The sequence below is a fragment of the Ciconia boyciana genome, chromosome 6 (genome assembly GCF_034638445.1).
Source record: "Ciconia boyciana chromosome 6, ASM3463844v1, whole genome shotgun sequence".
Lineage (NCBI taxonomy): Eukaryota > Metazoa > Chordata > Aves > Ciconiiformes > Ciconiidae > Ciconia > Ciconia boyciana.
Genome location: NC_132939.1, coordinates 52,240,131 through 52,260,598, shown reverse-complemented (window position 1 = coordinate 52,260,598; position 20,468 = coordinate 52,240,131). Strand labels below are relative to the sequence as shown.

General features: G+C 43.7%; 1 non-coding gene across 1 annotated transcript; it reads left to right on the top strand.

Annotated features, from left to right (window-relative positions):
• The first annotated feature begins 6,746 nt into the window (after positions 1-6,746).
• On the top strand, positions 6,747-6,819 carry TRNAT-UGU (transfer RNA threonine (anticodon UGU)). The gene has a single exon. It is a non-coding gene; the product is annotated as a tRNA-Thr (tRNA).
• Positions 6,820-20,468: the final 13,649 nt, after the last annotated feature.

The window sequence follows — 20,468 nt, the reverse complement described above, 5'->3', positions numbered from 1 at the left end:
AGATCTTTCCATATCAATTAATTTCTGGTTTAGAGCCTTTCTTTGTCACTATGATAACTAGATACCCGAAACTGTCATTTCTGTTAGACAAAATTCCAGCTGGAAAACTATTGAAGTTTACAAACTCTTCATTGTAATTAAGAAAGTGCTGGGACCATGTGTCTCATTTCTAAGAACAGAGAGAAAAACGCTACCTGTTTCCTTCTGCAGATTTCACGTCGGTGTTAACTCCAGACCACCGAGGTTGGGCTGTGATCGTACTGCTTAGCCTTGGCCTCTAAATCTCTCAGTGGCTCGTGAATACAGGACTGGGGTTTCTGTCACAGGGTGCAGAAATACTGACTATCAGGTTGAGGTTCAGATGCAGCTCGACCTGGTGATGATGAAGTCATCACTCTCGCAGCCTGCTGGAAGTGAGTCGGTGGCGTTTTAAGTTACAGTAGATATTGCTACTGACAGTAAGCAAGCACGAACAGGAGACTGCTTGAAGTTTCAACAAATGGCCCAAGTGAACGCTTGAATTCTCTTCCCAACCAAAATTGAGGTGTTTCAGCAGGAGAATACGGTGCTATTGGTACAGAGCTTGTTACTGGGACATATTGCTCCTAGGTTTCAACTAGAATAGCCCCAGGACTCTAAATTATCCACCTACAGCAGTGCGGATGGGAAACAAGAAGAATTTTTATTACACTATAAAAAGAAGTCTTGCGTAAGCAAGCAAAATCTGCCCATCACACCTGTCATTTTTCACAGGAGGATGTCAACATAAAATGTAGGTAGAGAAGAGTGATGTACTGCTTTCTGGGGGATTCAGCTGAAATCAAATGAAGGAGTGGAAGATGTGATAAATGCCCCCCCCCCCCGCGAATAGTGAAAATAACTCAGGAATTTGGAGATATGATATGGCTTGCGATGAAATATACTGGCTACATTGAAATTCCATATAAACTGAAATGGGCCTTTGCTCTCAGGGCTCTCAAAGAGATTGTCGTACTTTCTGGTCTTCCAATAACGCCCAATGGTGTTTCCATAGGAATGGCAGAGTGAGTTGCTTCTACTCCTTATAATATTGCACTGTGCAAAATAAAAATTATAGATGGACAGGTGCCTGCATTGATTTTACAGCCAGGATTGTCTGAAATCATATTCAAGGTTTTGATTATTTCTTTCTTTTTTAAGGAAAACCAGTCCTGCTCTGTTGTTGGTGAGATGCTGTATTTCATTTAATAACCCGTTCTTGTCCCTTTTGAATGTCTAATATGGTATTTTATATGAATATTAGGGTGCTTGTTCACAGGGATATTTTTTTTCTTGCTTCAAGAAGGCTGAAGGATTTGAGCCTTTGCAAAGATGCTAATACTTGGTCAGATTTCCCGGCAGCCTCATACAGCTATTATTCCAAGAGGCATCACCTTGAAGTCTTGGAGAGAAAGCATTATGGTTAATGCAGTTTGGCAAGTGAGTGTAATATTCACTGTATTACCTTGACATGGTTTAATGGCATGAGCAGCATGCACTCTGTGTCAGAGAAAATTACCTGTTGACCCTTGCTGTAGCTTGATGCCTGTTGTTAACTGGATAGCTACGAAATGGTGTGGAAAATCTTATATGAACTCCACTCCCCCCTGGCTCTGTCCCGTAAGGAACTCATTTCCTATCAACTTGCTTATTAAAAAAAGAAACTTGCTTTGGTGTTTCCATTTGCCACAGTATTATTTCATACACACAACAGAGCTGCCCAGCGAGACCTCCTCCTGGCCTACCCTCCTAATGAAAAGATAAGCCAATAATGGAAGTGAATACAGAACAAATTAAAGAGAGGGAAATGCAAAGGGACTTTTTTTATTGTGATGGGAAACAAAGAGACTGTGGCAGTCCCTTTGCAGGAAGCAGTCTTGGTCCACTCTCAGGAAATTCCTTCTTTGCTTGGGAAACAGACTGGCACAGTGAACACGCAGGTGATCTTTATAGCTGTGTAATGTGAGAGAACTAAATTTTACCCCTCTGCATGAATAAATAGATTAATTGTGAGTGACAGCTGGAAAATGAATTTCATGTTCTTGAAAGACACTGGATGATGTCAAAATCCTCTGTTGATTCACAGCAGAGGCATGTCCTTTTCCAAGGACCTCACCCCTGACCAAGGGACCAAATCGGTAAGCAATATTGTAAATGTGCAGGGCAAATCAATTTATTCCTTGGCTCGTCTGCTCAGACTGCCAGGAAGATTCCCAGTCAGTGCCAGCCCCGCTGATAGCTCCTGAAGCGCACACAGCTTCAGAGATGTGGCCAACCAACTTACCACTTAAGAGCTGGTTCTTCCCTTACTTTGGTGGGAATTTAGGCAGCTGGCTGGGGTGGATCTTTGGAGCCTCATGTGCTGACCCGGCAACCTCAACCTTTGGACTTTGTCTCCTCCTCGTTGCCAGGAGACTTACTGCTCAGACAGCTGCATCACAGCTCCAGCAGGAACCTTCTCCTCGGGCACCTCACTTGCCCAGTGCAGGAGATTTTGCTGTGGGAAAGAGGCAGCTGGGTGCAATGTAATGCAGGAATACGCTATCAGGCACTGCTGCTCCCACCCACAGCCTTGTGCCATGGGGCCTAACCCATGCCATGACCTGGTGAGCTCAGGAGCAGGACCAGTCCGTGGTCCAAGGCATGAGTGTGTCTACCATGTGGCTAGATGTGACTAGACTTAGGCTCAAAGCTTTTAAGAGCTTGAAAGCTGTCAGCTGGAGCCTCTGACACAACAAAGGCTAGCATGCCACTCATGCACAGGGGTGCTATTTTTGCAGTATGTTGTACTCATTAGTCATGAGTGTCAGTGCCTGAAAAAGGTGGAAAACAGTAAAGAGGCAGGTCCTCAGTACCTCCCTTTGATGTCTCAGGTAACATGAAAGACAGCCTATGCCACTGTTCTGGTACAGTGACATTAAAAAAAATCAAAAAGAGAGAGAAATCATCGACTGTAGAGGAGACCCCTGCAATTTGGCAGTTCTCCCGATCCACAAAGCTACTTTTCTGGTTTCTCCCATTAGCCCAACTGCAATATGTGCAGAACCAGACTACTGATCAGACCAGAATATTAACATTCACAGCATTAATGTTTTGGGGCCCTTAAAATGAAGAGCACTAACAGAAAAATCTTTTCAGTGCTTTCATATGAAATTCCACCATTCTGAACTGACAAAAATAAATGCAGTGAACTTTCAGTGATATTGCACCATATACAAAGGTTATTAAAAATGTATTTGAAGGACTAGCTTTGTCAATACTAATGCACTGAGGAAATGGAGGGTTTCCCAGCTCAGGCACTGATGCACAGACTTAGTGAGGGAGTGATTACTGCAATAATAGATTTTGGTAGCTTAAGTTAGACAAGCATTTTTAGACTTCATATGCAAAGAATCGCCCTCTGTTATAAAAAGATGGGATACTCAGTAATATTGAGGGGAAATAAGAATATGTGTTTAAAGGAATATTGCCAAGTAGATATTGGTTCGACTCTGAAAACGTGTTTGAAAGATTGGGAGGAGAGATAAAATAGAGCAGTGTAGAGGAATAGAACAGTACTGGTAGGAATGCAAATGATTTATTGGTTTATTTGTTGATTCTTATTTCCATAGTAATCAGAGGGGTTTTTAGAGATGATCTGTACATTCCCTAAAGTGATGTGAACATAGCAACAAAGTGCCAGCCCATGAAAATTTTAAAGCACAATTAGCTCCACTTTGAGAAGTGGGTCCATTCTCTCATCTTGAATTCAGGTACCTCTGACCTTGCCACTCATTTTTGGACTAAATAACTGCTCGATCAAGATTCAGTATTCCTACTATGGGGTTTTGGTGCATGTCTTCCAGGACCAAATGAAAACCAGTCAATCTTGTTTTATTGCTGTAAATGAGCCTAGAATAAAGAGATAGCAAGGAGAGAAAAAGCCATGCTTTCAAATCCTTACTTTCAGTCATTTAAGATGTTGATAAGAGAAGTAAGTATTTTTAATTATCATTGTGGGGTTTTTTGATAATGCTCCCTTTGAAGAATGCAGAAAATACTTTACTCCTCCCATTGATATGTGCTGCCACTTCCAATTTTGTTCTCCTCAAGTATCACAGCTGATGTATTTCTTTTGGTGCGGGAGGGAAGGTGAACATCTTTCACTCCAGCAGTCAGTCCCTGTTGAAGTGAGAAGGTAAGTGCCAATCGCCTCAGCTGTGCTGCCATCTCTCACGCAGGTTTTGTGCAATCCTGTCTTTTTGAGTCTCAGCTCCTAAAGAAAGTATCAGCTGCAATCTGTATTGCTTTTTTTCAGTGCAGAATTGTCTGCTTTTCCCAGGCTAATTTAATCAGTGGAAGTGCCCATTAGTTCTTGAGGACTGTCCTTCTTAAGGGTGTAAGGGTTTTAAATACTAAACCCAGTACAATTATTCTTGTTCAAAGAGAGTCCCTTTGTCCTATAGCTGGAATGTGGGGCAGCTCTTGCCCTCGGGGTGACAGGTCCATCCCCATCAGGACTTCAAAAACCTTCCTGAAATCTTTTTTGGTTGTTATACCTTAGCAGTGATGTACGGTAGCGGAAGAACACAACAGAGGTTTAAGAGAACAATATGGTAACATATAACAAGTTTCCATAATGGGTTTTTTTGTTGGGCTTTTTGGGTGTTTGGGGGTTTTTGGGGGGAGTGTCTGTGTTGTTTTTAATAAGCTTAAATATGTTCTGGACTTCTTGTGCATTGATGCACTTGCATGATAGCCTCCAGTGGGGATTTCACTGACTTTCCCAAGTTCACAGATGGGCATGTGGTAACTCAGGCTGAGCGTGAAAAGGGGCACACAGGAGAAAATGGCAAGGTCTTTTACAAGGTAATAGGATTTTTTCTGTTTTCCAGGGTGTAACAACTAATCATGTCAATATTATCTTGATAATGAATAACCTGTCTGCCTTTCGTTTTCTACAATGTTGTTCTCTTAAACTTCCATTGCATTACACACGTGCACATAGACACACACATGCACACACACCTCTATTATAAAATTTTCTGCTGAGATCCCTGCCATCTAGAAAAGCATTAGCACTGCCACTGCCAGTCATCATGGTTTTGAAGATAGAAAAGCCTGCAACCTGGCTTATTATCAAGTATAGTATCTCAGAGGAGACATGTCCTTAGCAAGAAACAACATAGCAAATAATGTCTGATTAATAGATAGATCTGTAATTTTAACAAGAGTATCTTTGTCATGATGACTGGAAATACAACTTAGCCTTTCTTGTTATTTCCAGAGCTAATACAGAATTAAGAGGGAACCCTTAGTGGATTTAAACACTTATCTTCACTGAATATTTTCACAATAATTTGAATTCATGCCCATGTAATGAATACCATTCAGTGGAGAAAATGGCCCTGCCCCCTGTTGCTTTGTTGACGGTATCTACTGTCTAGCTGCCCCATGGAGCTTTGTTTTCCAAGAGTCCGCAATAATTGTTCAGAGTTTAATTCCAAATTTTACTGCTGTCATTCATTACAAACTATCAGGGGGTTAATTTGAGAAAATCCTTTAATAGGAAAACTCTTTGGGCAGAAATCACATATTTATACATCTAGCACCCAGAGTACTGCAGACCCTGATTCCACTGTGGACTTTGGGGTTTATTTCCATTGTATAACATTCTTTATAAGACTTCTCTAAGCCAAGCCAGGTTTATGAGCTATCCCGTTGCATCCCTTTCCCACCTGCTGATCCAAGTCTGAATTCCATAGAAATAGATATTACTACAGAATCAAGACAGGGCCCTGAATATTCCTTTCAGAAAGGCATAGACTAGAATTTAAATAATTTTATCTGCATGCAGTTTAAAAAAGAAAGTTCAGTCCAGCCATAGGCGACCGAAGCTCTTTGCAACGCATCTGCTTTAATGTGTGCTATTGGGAGTGATGATACCCAGCACCAGCACTGGATGCGGTACACTTAACGGGGTCCTGCAGCATTGCTGCCTTCCACCTTTTCGCTATTAGCTGAAGCTTCCACCTTCTAGCGCTGAACTCCGTAATCTCTGTGCAGGTGGCTTGCAGGTACCAGGTGAGAGAACAAGCTAGAAATCCTCTCTAAGGTTAGTGCTTAGCGCTGCCCAGGGAGGCCCGGCAGCAAGTGACGCTCAGAGAGCCCCGGGGCAACACCTCTGCCCCTCAGAGCCTTTCTCAAACTTCCCAAGACGACCCGGCCCCTTCAGAAAAAAGCACCCAGCACCATCTCATACGGCTTTGCCACGACAATTTTTACTCCTAACTTGTAAAACTCAGGCCGTGTTTCAAACATTCACCTACTTCTGATTGCTCCTCTTGTGGGTTATTTTGGCTTGACCGGATGTGTGCACTTCCCATCAGTTTTATTTCTTGGCCCGCAAACGTCCCAGGGACCCTTCCGCGGCCTGGACGCTCCCCACACAGCCGCGGCGCCGACCGTCTCGAAGCGCCGTGACCGACCGCCCGGCGCTGGCGGGCGAGGCAGGGCAGCCGCCGGCTTCCCGCCGGCCGGGGAGCGGCTGCCGGCGGCCCGCGGGCTCCTCCCGGCGGCCGCCCCGCCGCTCTGCGGGTGGAGCCGCTGCCGCCGGCGCCGGTGGAGGGGGGCGGCGGGGGGGCGGGCGGGGCGAGGGCGGGGCGGCGGCGCGCGGGGCGCCCAGCAGGGGGCGACGGGGAGGGGCTGTGCCGGGCCATGAGGGACGGCCGGGGAGGCCTCCGAGCGGCGGCTCCATAGCTCAGTGGTTAGAGCACTGGTCTTGTAAACCAGGGGTCGCGAGTTCGATCCTCGCTGGGGCCTCGGTGTGTTTTTAAGCGTCCGTCCCGCCGGCTGTGTCCGTGAGCAACGAGTGTCATTTTAGGGTATTTTGGTGGTGGCGGAGCAGCGCTTTGAGTGCGGGCCCCTGGGCGTGATGCGAGGGGGACAGTTTGGAAACAAATACTTTCGGTAACATCCGAGTGTTAGCAATAATATTGGGCACGGGATTAACCCCTGGCTGCGCGTGGCGCTGGCAGGGCGGCAGGGAGCGAGAAGCTCTTTGGGAAGCAGCGTGGGGGGGGCTGAGTAAGTATTTGGGCAGCTCGCATCACAATTTCCCTGATGGGAGCTTTGGCAAAATGCTGTTAAGGGGTTTAGAAGGAACAAATTGCCCCTGAGTGGAGAATAAGCTGGACAGGATTATCTGACTCTTCACAGCTTGTCAGGCAAGCTGAGCTGTTCGTTTTATTCTGTGCTGGAGGCTGGACAGAGGAGGTGTAATAATTCTTTGCCTGTTTTTTTTTCTTTTAGGTTATAGAAAGAGCTAGAAACCTCCACACATATCCTCTTGAGCACCACACTTTAAAAATATGCATTCATTTTTTCAGAAATCTTGTGAGCAAGGCATTTAGTTTCTAGCACTGCAAACACCACAGCAATCGTCACGGACATCAAGCGGGGAAATTAATGCACAGGCCTTGGCGAGGGGAAAGGACAACACCTGCAGCGCGCATGCTGCAAGGGGCTCAAACCGTGGCAGAGCTGTTGAACAGGCAGGCAGCTGCTGGAGGCTGCAGCTTGATGTGTCAAGAAAGACGTGTGGGCTGTGGCGTGGCACTGCAGCCCGTGTTACACCCTCCCAGCTGCTATCGCAGCTTCTCTCCAGCCTCCTTTCTCTGCTGAGAGTAGATCAAAGCTGTGGTGATGTACGGGGCTGTACGAGTTGTTGCTGTGGTGCGAGGAGCAGGGGGCTAACAGGCTGTTTCTCCCTTAAGGCAGGAGTCATGCTACACCATGAGGCCCAAAAAGCATTTTAATTTGCTGTGGTTTGGGGTTCTTGCACATATGAATTTGCTTGGAATGACTTCTTGTTTGCAGCATAGCCTCCCCGTTCGGGAAAACAGTGCTTTGTCCTAATCTCAGTGTTACCAGTTGACTAACATCCTAACCAGTTCCTTGGCTCAGCAGTCCTCCCAGTCCTTGCGGAGGTGGTGATAAAAGCCATCCCTTGAGAGGATGTGTCCTCTCCGGGGGGACTGGGTACAGCGCGGCTGTAGTTTCTCTGTTGATGGGGAGCTGCGTTTCGCCATGACCAACCAGAGCATTATCAGATCCCGGGGATGCCACAGATGGTCTTAAGAAGCAGTCACGCGCGTGCTGATAAAGGCTGCGTAGTTTGTTTAGTCTCTTGCAGGATCATCCAGAACGAACGTGCAGGAGCGGCCCCTGCAGCTGGGCCCGGCACAGCCCAGCGTAATCGGTGTCTGCGTTCAGGGAATGGGTCGGCGACGCTTTAGCCGTGGAAGGGAAGATCATGCACGTGATGCTTGGCTGCTGTGTCCCCCACCTCCACGAAATATCATAGGAATAGTGTTCAGCTATTCCCGTTGGTCATAGCTATATATATGAGCTGCCACGGAGGCTTTTCTAAAGCGCTGACAGGTTGCTACGTGTGCCGTTACAGCAGTTTGGCAGCGCGAGTGGGAGCTAAGCCACCCCACGTTAGCGTTTGCACTGCGCCTCCGTTTTAGGGCTCTCCTGAACGAGCCCTCGGCCCGTTGCTTGCACAAGCGGCGGAGCGCGGCCGATGCTGCCGGAGGCCTCCAGAGGGAGAGCCGGCGCCTCGGCTCCGCTGCTCGCCGCCCGGGGGAGCGCGGCGCGGGGGACGCTGGTTCACCCCGGCCGCCGGAGCGCCGGAAGACTGGGCCCGGAGCGGGCGGCGTGGGTTGTAACAAGCAGCAGGGAGAGGAAGCCGGGGCGAGTGAAGGGGCAGGGCCACGCTCCTCCTCTCCCTTCCGAAAAGGTGTACCCGAGATGCCCTCGCCTGCAGGTGCTGCGGCTGCGGGGCTGTGACGGGCCTGCCCGTCCCCAGCGGGCGCTGCGAGGCGGTCGCGTCTGCTGTGCGGGCTCGGGGCGAAGCCTGCCTCGGCTGCCTCTGCTTCGGCAGCCTCGGCCCTCCCTGCAGAGCGGGAGTGCCCCACGGGCAGAGGGAGAGGCGCTTCATTGCCTGCTGCCGTAAATTCCGAGTTTTCTGCTGATGTGACTGAATTTTCATTTTTCAGAGATATTTCTTTACAATTAAACAGGGCCTATTTTAAAACAGAGGACTTAAAAGAGGAGTCTTTTACAATTCTACTGCTGTCATACTGTGCATAGCAGACTGGGTGACTGGCTGTTACAGCTGACCCCGCGGAAGCCTGCAGACCCCTGCAGCCGGGGCAGGGAGGGGACCAGCAGGGCACGCCGGCCTCTCGGCAAACGTGGCTGCACTGCGCCCAGGGCTCGGGGTGTTACTCTGGTGGCACCGCTCCACGCCTTTCCGTGGGACATGTCTGTTAGCACTGCCCGGTGGCAAGAGCAGTCGGTACCACCTCCCCTGCCTCCAGTGCATTCACGCACAGGCGTGAGTGGAAAGCAGGAGATGTGCCCAGGCCTCCTCCTGAGCTGATCTTCCCTGCCTTTTCCATCCCCCATGGGACTTCTTCATACCATTCCCTGATCCCAGCCAGGGAGTGACCCCAAAATTTCCTCTGTCCTCTATAAGTGATGTCACCCGCACTCCATTTCTTGCTATAAAGGAAGCTTCATTAGTAGCGGTTGTTGCTGAAGATGAGAAACGTGTCAAAGCTTTGCTCAAAAAAGCTGAGGTGACCTTCACTAGGTCCAGTGACACAGTCATTGGTGATATCATTTGAAAATGTCTTTACAGTTTGTTTCTCCAAACTGTGGTGGCGGGCCAGGACAGTACTAATTGTGTTTTCGTTTTGGACCGCTAGCAGAGCCCCTGAGAATTGCCACAGTGTCGGAAAGACAGATACCTTGCCATCACTGCAAGGCAGTCTGAGCTCATCTTGGAGATACTTCTCCTTGTTATGTTTTTTCCAGGAAATTTATACCCATCTTGCTCAGTTCAACAGCAGGAGGCCTTACACAAGAAGAGGCTGTTTTCTTCACCAGTCTACTATTTTTGTTTCCAGATATGTAACAAAAATTGACATATCTAAGCACACCTTACTGCAGTGTGACATCATTTTTGACACTTGGAATAGGGAATCAAAGTCGATGACTGTGAAACTGGTTTAGCCATCAGAGGAAAAATGAAATATAAACTCTTTCAATATTCCACATGCTTTAATATTGTACAGATGCTGCCAAAACATCATAAATTTCTAAAAAACCCAAACAACCTCTCTCCCACCAAACTCCAATCACTTTCAAAATCTAGGATTAATAATGTTTCCATTTGTTTAGTCAGACAAGAGCTAAAGAAATTCTGACTTGTGTTTCTGGACTTTCTGCGAGTACTTAAAGTTCGATGACTTTGGATTTGTGCCAGTGAGGTAAAGCCAAAAAGTGAAAGCTGAGACTATGTTTTCCTCACCTGATGCAAATACAGCCATCAAGAAAGTCTTCAATGAACAGTGAAAATGTTTCCTTGTAATAACCTAAGATGTTAACAGTAACACCAAAAAGAAAAATGTGTTTGTCTTCTAAAGATACTATTTTTAGTCAAGCATTGCTCTTTTAATTCTGTTCTTCTGGTTGCTAAAACAACACAAAATTCCTTGTGCATGACAATCTATCATGCTCCTAGTCTGGCTCTTCCAGGCTGTTCCACACCTTGATGCCTGACCGCTTATTTTTACAAGTTTAATGGTCCTGTTACTTTGTGTAGAGTTCCTTTCGTAGGGTGTCACTAACAAATTTGCAAGAGTTGTTTGAAGGTGGGTAGAAAGAAGCCTGAACACCACTATCACCAGCTGTGATATTGATCCAGTCCGGTATATCCTGACCTCCAGACCGAGCTGTCTCCTTTCCCCTTTTCCTCCTCCTTTGTCAAGAAATCTTTTAAAAGAAAGTAATTAAAATACCGCTGTTCAAGACCAGATGCAGGCCAAATGCATCCCTAGATGAAGTGGGAGCTCAATGCATTAGGACGTTGAATGATGATGGAAGGCAATCTTCACAGGGGAGTAACAGCAGATAAATCTGTGCTTACTGGTATTCTTGGCAAAAGACCATATTTCTGAGCCAGTTAGCTATGGATGGAGAGACAACTAATGATCCCATTTGGCTTCCAGTATGGATGTTATTTACTGTGATGTTAGCATATGAATAAGGATGCTTAAAAAGAACAGGGGCCTCTTTGGTAATGAGAAAGTGCAGATGAGTTAAATCCTTCAGTGTTTGCCAGGAGAGTGACTGTTGTGTTTTAAAGAAAAATAATGTTTTCTGTATTTTCAGGGAATCTTTCCCATCACTTGAAGAACAGAAGAAAAGCAAACAGAAATGTTTTATTGCAACTCCCCAAGATATTTAACTAACTGTGCAATGTGTGACACTAACCTTGCTTATATTTTAATATCGATGTCTGTCGATAGGTTTTGGTGGTGCACTTCAGTAGAGAGATGTTGCCTAAGATAAAACATGGCCTTTTTTCCGTGCAGTTTATAGTCTAATGATGGGAACACCAGGTCCTGGCAGTACAGAATCTAGGCACAATACAATAGGTTTGAATATAATGAAATGCATAGAGCAGTAGAGGGGAGGGTCCTTTAAAAATCTTGTGTGTGTGTAATTTATTATGACTTGAGAATGGATAAAAATGAGCAAGAGAGCTTGAATTTAGAAAGGATGAAACACTGTTCATTTAGAATCTATATATCTTATGTATAGACAAAAAAATCCCTGCTGACATCACTAAACTCAATGGACTCTTCAGATTATTACAATATTTCTGGCTTTCAGGTGACCAAAAATTAGTATGCAAGTAGAACTAGTCCTAGGGACAAGGTGAAGCTTAAATAAAATTTAGCAATGCGACCCTGAGGTATTAGGAAAAATAAAAAGATAATTCAGCTTTCTTGCCTGCTTCTCTAGGACCAGTTCTCTACATTTATCCAGTGCCAGTTTACCTTAATATGAATATAAATGAATCCGGAGACTGTAAATGGACAACTTTTACTATAAAATAAGGCTGGTATCAACTTTGTCAACCTCTATTCAAAGCAGAGAGGCTGCTCTGCTGACAACAGAGCAGGCAGAACACTACCTAATGCTGCATGTATCTGACTGCCCATCTGCATATATCTGATTACCTCTCAGACAGACCCTGTGCATGGGCTTCTCACAAGTGAAGCACATTCATTCCTTCTGAAGATAAACAGAGAAGTTGTTCCTTTTGGTCACCAAGTTACAGACTATTTTTGGACAAGAAAGCTGTTGCTTGCAATCCCCTTGCTGTATCTGTGAGACTTGCTAATGACGGTGGTGCCTGTACATGTAAGCAGTCTCAAATCATGATACATTCCCTCCTGAAAAGAGGCTACAAATGCGTCTGCTCATTCCCTTCAGAGGACGGGTGCTGTTGATTGCATCACCACAGCAAGAACTTTAATCCATACCAAAAGCCATTTGTAATAGAAATTAATAAAGAGCAAACCCACAAGCATGAGTATTTCTCACTGCATGTAGCAGCCGTATAGAGACAGCTGTCTCTACCAACATGCTAATATTTTTTTAGATTGATAAAACACAGCATTGAAAAGCCATACAGTTGAACTATGCAATAAAGAGACTATAATTTAAACACAACATCCTTCTGTAGAGGCTTTCTCAAGACAAGGATGTAGAGTTTCTATGCTTAATTTACATTGAAAGCACTGTGTGTTTTTAAAAACAAAGTAAATAGCATGAGAAAGCTTACACTTCAGACACTGAAGTGTAATCCGTGAGAGACCTTCCTTATAGATTAGAAATTCCTCAGCTATTTATAACTTTTTAAGCATTGAGTGATGTGAGTATCACATTTTGTTTCGGCTTGTCATTTTAGAATTATCTGTGTAAGAACTTGGGATATGCATGTTTAATTTGCAGCAAGGTACTTGCAGTTGCTCCTTGTAACTTGTTTTATTCTAGAAGCTAGATGAAAAAAATCCCTAGGAACTGACTACATTGAGTATCGACCGTACTTGCAGAAGCGGGCTTCCATGAAGACTACTGGTAGTTGGAAGAGTAAAACCAGATGATCTTCAATATGAAAGTTTTTTTTAAATCTTGGATTTGCAAAGAAACAATGGTATTTGCATCCAGGTATCACTCTGGGTGTTATTTGTATTACAGATTGTCCACTGCTTTTTGATCATTACTCAGTTAAACTGTAAATGTTTTTAGTGAATCAGAGTGTTGATTTCTGGTGCGGAGAGCCCTGCCTTTGGTAACACACCCTTCCAGTCAGCAGGCTACTGGGAAGAGGTATGAGAAGGCTCTCCCTGCTTCTTTCATGTTTTGAACAGAAGGGTGGTTTTCCTGTGACTTTTATATTTTTCCTTATATTTAATGAGTTTCCTGGGCTCTGCAGATCTGTTGTTCCATGAGGCTGATGGAAATGCTGGTATATGTTGGTCCTCTTTCACTGAGTAATAGCAGCCGTTATTCGGTGTAAAACTTTAAAAATGGCAATCACGGTGCATGTGCAGCAGATCTCCAGGGCAATCAGATGTGTGTGTGCCAGCAGAGTGTTCACTTCACCTTGCAAAGAAGGGCCATTTGAGTCTACTAGATTTTTTTAACTAGCCAGGCTGGATTTATTGGGGAAAAAATCTTGTTCAGATGTTATAATTAACTGCTTAATAACTGCAGGCTCCTTACCAGCAGAACAGCGGGAACAAAACTGGAAAGTGCTGTCATAACTGTTCTAAAATCACCTGGTTGCCCCTTGAGAACATTTCTGCTGGCTGCTGGCCTGAGCAGTGTGTCTCTGCCGCCTGCTCTGTGTACTCAGAGGGGAAACATGTCTGCTTTTTTAAAAAAGTCAGACCATTTTTCAAAGGCTCTGTGGCAACTTTTGTGTTGCCATCGATGTGATTCTCAGAAGTGGTGAAATACCTGAGTGAGCTGTAAATTGTCCATGTTAGGTACCAATATCTGGGAAAATGCAGCAATACGGAGTTCAGGAGCTTGACATCCAAGTCAGTGTCCAGCACCACGGGCTGGCTTTTTCAGCCCAAACTGAGCCTCTCATGCTTTGCTCCAGCTGTGCCTTATGGGTGATTTCTGGAAGCTTGAGCTCACTGAGTCCAACATGCAGCCTGTGAGCCCGAGCTGGTCCTTCTGGGCTCACGCTTCCCACTTGGTGAAGCGGTTTGCTTGTTCCAGTTTTGAGCCAGGGAGAAACCCAAAATGTGGGCTTTGTGGATGATAAAGGAGTTAGTGTTTGACGGAGAGCTGGAGTCCCGAGCGAGCACAGCAACAGAGATGTAACTGGAGACAGTGTGCTAGCTGTGACGTGCTGCAACACCACTGCTGCTTGTTTAGCTTAAAAATGTCAGTCAGCCAATTAGTTCAGTGAAGCTTTTCAAAACGTTGCCTGTGAGGTTATTATAATTGAAGTGCTAACACAAGTAGCCCACATTCCAAGTTCTGAGCAGCAGAGAAGAAATCTCAGCACAGGGCCGAGTCTGGACCTGATAGAAACTGTGCAGATAAACCCTAGACATTAGAGTCAGGGATTTTTAATGCGTAGTTTTCACTGTGATTTTCATCTCTCTGCCCCATTCTGCATAGCTTGCTTAGCACGACAGCATGTCTGCTCAATTCCCCTCCAGCCAGCTGATAAAAAAGCGGACTGCTGAAGTATTACAGGTGTCCCTCATAAACAGGAGCTGTTACAGTATACAGCCCCATATAGCCCAGCCAGGCTGTGTTCCAGCTGTACTTCAGGAATGAGGGGAACTTGCTGTGCAGAGGAATTAGTGACTGCATTCAAGCTCAGCAACATCAATCATGAAGAATCAATTCTTGCTCCTCCCCTCAGAGCTGCAAAGTGCCAGGGGCCAGCTGCCCTCAAACAGGGTTGATAAACACATCTGAGGAAATGTTGGCCTGGTTCAGGCAAAACTAATACTCCTAAACCACCACTGACAGGAGCCCGTATCTCATCCAGCCCTCAGTGATGCTGCTATAACAGCTCAAGCCTCTGATCCAGCATGTCTTTTATCCATTCCTCCATCCCCCCCTGGGCTTTCCACACATCCTTGCTCTCTTGGCTTCATGCTGCTTCGACCCTTCATTTGCATTTATCTCTTACTGTTCTAATCTGCTTTTTAAAAGCCGGTCTTTAATTTATCTCTTTGTTGCTTTATCCCACCACAAAAGCCCTTAGATATGCTTTTTCAACACACTCTCACAGACAAGTTCAATCTTTTTTTAAAAAAATGCCCCCCCTAAAAATAGATAGATTTTCCTGTGATGATTTTTTCAGTTTCATTTTTTTGCAAGACATTTATATCCCACTACTCCAGCACTTCCAGTGTAATTTAATATTCAGCTTGGTTTTTCTGCTTCCTCAGGGGTTCAATTTCCTTTTGGCTAAGAAAGAGAATCTAGGTGAAGATGTAATGCAGCTGGACAATTAGCCACTAAAAATAGTTTGCTAAAGGTCTGGGCAGTACAGAGACCTCTCTAAACATCAGATTTGCAGGCGGTGTGGATTCAGGCTGAGTAGTTTGCTTAATCCTCAATGCTCTGCTAAACGATTTACCAAGGCTGCTTTTTAATAAACATTCCTGAACCAACTACATTCTCCTGCTATCAACAATCCCCAAACTTGTAAATACAGTTGCCCACCATGGCCTACAGAGTTTAAATTAGAAATAAAATCCTAAAATAAGATTATGGTGACATCTATATTGTTTTGTCTCATAAAATTTATGCCGTATTTGCTTAAGTCAAAAAGACATCAGCACCAGTTATTTAATGGCAATTGAATTAAAGTCATGTAACTGAGTAGGTAAAATTAAAGTCCAGTGGGACTGAGTAACTAGAATTTGAGACCTACTTTGTTCAGCTGTGCCTCTTGGTTCAGTGTGTTTCATTCAAATGAAAGCAATGTCAAGTCACTTATACTTTGTGCTCTGTGGTAGCATCCTCAGTCAGCATTTTACTCATACCTACCTCAAAACTTCCACTGACTTCATCCTGAGGAAATGTTGGCTAGATGCTAAGTAAGGACTTCAGCATTTGGTTCTCAGTGATGACAAGTCCATCAGTCCATATGTAAAAAGCATATGGATAGAAGGAACTGTATTGGCACTGAATGTCAGCGAAGTGCAAGACTAAGAGCAGGAATTACATTGTAAATTCTGCACAAGCTTGATTTTTAAGGGTAAGTTAAATGTTACTGCTTTTTAGACTGTAACATCAGAGCGGAAAGTGACTAAGTTCTGTTCTAGACAGAGTGCTGATCTTTGGTTATAACATGCCCTGAATTTCTGAGATGTGGTTTTGTCAAAGCTGCAGACAACTTCTAAAATTTTTTGGATTCCTAAAGATCTCAAATAAAAATCATTTAGTCAGTTAAGCTGTTGTTTTCTGGGTAAATCAAGGTTATTGTATGATTCTTAATTCATTAACTTCCCATGCACAATCATTCCTGCTTCACTTAATATTGCCTCTCAACTTTCTCTAATTTTTAGGTGTGTCCAAAAAAACCCCCAAAATTTGAACATTTACTTGCCTCCCTTTTCTGATCCTACAATGTGAAATTGTGTTTTCTAATGCTAGCCAGTACTTTTTGTCCTGAAAGAAGCATGAGAAGGTTTCTGATATATTGGAGTTAGCACCAAAGAGTTTTGTGATAGCAAAGAGTGATGGTGAGAAAACAGGGGAAAGGAAGCTTTGCAGACACTGAGAGATGTTTGCCCAAACCAGGTTTTGCTTTTTCCTGAGGCTTCCAAAGCCCAATAACAATGCAGCATGGCAGCTAATGCAAAGGATGATCAGACCTATTATCTTGATAAGGCTTACCTATTGAAAAATTAGTGAAGGATATAATTACACTGATTGTTAGCTGCATTCCAAATTATTATCTGTGACAATAAAATTATTAACAGTTAAGCTTTAAAAAGCCAATCAACTAATTAGTTTGGGAGAACTATTCAAAACACTGTCCTTGAGGTTATTATAATTAAATTCCTAAGACACATAGCCTATATTTCAAACTTAAATTCTAGTGTAGCTTGCTCCACACAAATTGGCAAATGCCAGGACCTTGCAATATTGTGAAGAGTAAACCAGAGGCCCTCTTGTCCTAAAGTTGATGAAAGAATTCATTGAAATTTTAGTCAGTCACAAGAGGCAGCTAAGGCTGGGAGGAAAAAGAGAAATAAGTGCTACAGAGGAATGACTGATGAGTCTGTTGAATCCAGAGATCAGGCACACATTCACAATAGCAAATTCCTGAGCTGCAAGTCATCCCTAATGAGGTCTCAGCAGTGGTATCAGCAATAGTGAACTTTCTAGTGACTCAGGGGCTGCGGCTCTCTATTACCTTGACATTCAGTCAGTACACAGTATGGTGGAAAAAAAGCTACTCGTCCCCTTTATCAACTTAACCTGTAGTACAAACACTCACAAACTCTTTTTACATTAGCATTTCTGTCATTGCTACCAATGAATGAGGGAGGAGACACCAGAGAAGATTTCTTTAGAATGCTGGAAGTGGACAAAACCAGAGGTTTATTTTTCCCTTTCTCCTTGACCTCTTGACTGTTTTCTAATATCTTTCTGCTGAGCTACTGCCTCTTCTGCTGCAGTTCCTTTCTAGCTAAGAATGGCTTTGGCTGGATGATAACTTGACATGGCAATTTTAGACTCCTGTCATTACACTTCTTCCCCTCCAAGCCCCATAGAACAAATCATATTTTATGTAAAGTTGTTTGGCTTATGTAGGTGGTACTACTTTGATGGGGGATGCAGAAGCAAATTTTGTAAAACACCTTGCTGTTGACTCAAAGGTAATGAATATGGGCTGTAGTTTGGACTTGTGATGAAGATTCCTACCTTCCCTGCTCTCCATCAAGCTGAGAGCAGGAATCTAAGAAGTCAAAGATGTCAGAACACTTGCTGTTTGACATGGGGCAGTCACCTGCCATTACACCTTTGTCTTAACTGGTTGTTAATTACAGGCATTCTGCCTTTGTACTGTTTGCCTTTGGATGAAATCTTACCCCTTTTTTTGAGTGTCCCCTGTAGACAAGCCCTTAGGTGACTCTTGCTAATAACCTAATTTCTGTGACACCACAAAGGCCACAAGCAGAACCTATAGATCAGTTTCTACTTGAACTTAAATCAGATAAGGTGAGTTATAATTTAAAAGCCTCCTGAGGGAGAGATTAGTCTTGCACGGTTTAGTAGCTGTCCCTGACCTTGCTTATTGAAAGAAAATGACCCATAGGAAAGCTGATAGAAAAAGAAGCATTTTAGTCACAGAATATTTATTATTAAAGATGTATTTTTACTTCATGGTAAGAATAGAACCTATTACTTGATCTCCTGTTTTTAAAGACAAGAAAAGGAACAGTCTTAACTGCTTTTATTAGTAAAGGACTATTACTATATATTAATAAAGAAGCATAGAAAAGTTTGGGAAAGATGTATAAAAATATAGTGGACTACATCCAGATGTAATACAGGGCTTAGGCACATGTGATCCAATCCAATGTGATCCAATTAACTATGGCAGCCTGTCAGCTAAAGTTACTATAGGGGACTGCATGTGCCTCAATTGCTCAGTTAATTGCTCAGTTCATGTAGCTCAGTTGTGAAGATCAGTAACTTAGCAATATAATAATAAGTAATTTATTGATACTCCTTGTAAACAAATGTACATCTCTTTGTAAACAAATGTACCTGTGCAAAATAATACATGTTATGTATTCAAAAAAGCCCTTCATTCTTCCCAAATTATCTATTTTATGGGAATTTCATTGATATCAAAATTTAGGACTTGTAGTTAATGACCTGAAAGTATCAATTCAGTCACTGTGAATTAGTATAAATATATTATTGTACAATCTGTGAATTGGTGAATATTTTGATAAAGTTGTAGATACTTTAAATTATAAACAGTAGAGACCAGCTGGATGAGTTTACATGGGCATGTGCCTTTCCCATCTGGGACTAAGTGTTACCAGACATTCATCATGGGGCTGGTACAACCAGATTGAATTTGTTTGCTGTACCTCAACGGTATGAGACTGGTATTTGCCTCCTTCCTTTCTACTGACATGCTGAACAAGGTGCTTTTTGAGGTGCCCTCTGAGACAGGCATTTTTTCCACCTGTCAAAGTCATAGGATTTTCAGACCAAAGGGTACCAGGGAAGAGAAACTCAAGCATAGCCAGATGCCACAGTGAGGTAGCGCAATATTAACCACTATTTCCTAGGAATAATTTGGTTTATAGATGGAGATAAAACTGCTAATTGCATTGACTGTTGCTGACAATCACTGGAACTCAGTCGTGGCTACTTCCCTCTGCCCTGACGGCACCAGTCACCCTGCACAGGCAGAGAGCTGGCTTAGTGGTGGCTCTCCCGCAAAGATGTTTTAGAGCTTCCAGACTAACCATCTGCCTCGAGTTCCATCAGTTTGTCCTGTGATAAGCTCAGGTATGGTCTGGCACACTTCCTCTGCACAAGGCTGCTCTCGCTGCTGGCTAGAAATCACCCCTTCCCCTTACAGGTGTGCTGAGAACAGGAGCTCCACACTGTGAAGGATTTCAGTATTTCAAAAGCTGGCGCAATTTCAAACTGGAATGAGAATACTATTGACTATTCTTTGAGCAGGCCTTTTCCACAGCTGACAGGCTTATTTTATGGCGATATAATAGAGGCCACCTTCCCTGAGTTTGCTTGTGGAGAAGGTTGTCTGAGACTGCAACAACTTCACTCAACTGAACATCCATTTCCTCTAGTACCTTCCTCCACCCAAAAAGGTGAGTTATTCCAAAAAGCCAAGTTATTCACTTGGAAGGAAGTTAGCTTGGTTTAACACACTTTATTTTGATAAATACAAACTGGCTGTTTCTTATCGTGTTTATGTCTCTAGATGCTTATACACAGATTGTTTCACATTTTGTTGTGGTATCTTTCCAGGTATTAAACTTAAGCTGACTAGCCTACAATTTTCCAGCTTCTCCTTTTCCCGTTCTGTGGAAGAGCACTATAGTTGTTCTCGTCAGTCCTCTGTGTGTCCTCAAAGTGGTTCAGATTGTTTCAATTATTTCTTAATCTGCTAAGATGAATTTCAGCACGCTCCATTATCATGCACACGTGTCTTAGCTAAATATTTGCTACCTGTCTCTCCTAATTCTAGCTGGTGTTCCAGACCACTGAAATGTGCTAAGAATCTGGTCACAGCTACTCTTTTTATGAAGGCTCAGGCACTGAACACTTTGTCCTTTTACATTCCTTCATACATTTTTCACCATTCCTACTTAAGACCAGTGAAATGCTCTCCATCTTTTATCCTGAATGTATTTATGAAAGCTTTTCTCACTGCCTCTTATGTCCTTTGCTGGTTGCAGCTCATTTTATGCCTCAGATTTTCTGATGTTATCTGCAAATCACTTTAAGTTATGTTCAGTGAATGTCTGTGTTTCCATTTTTAAACAATTAATTTTTGATTTTTA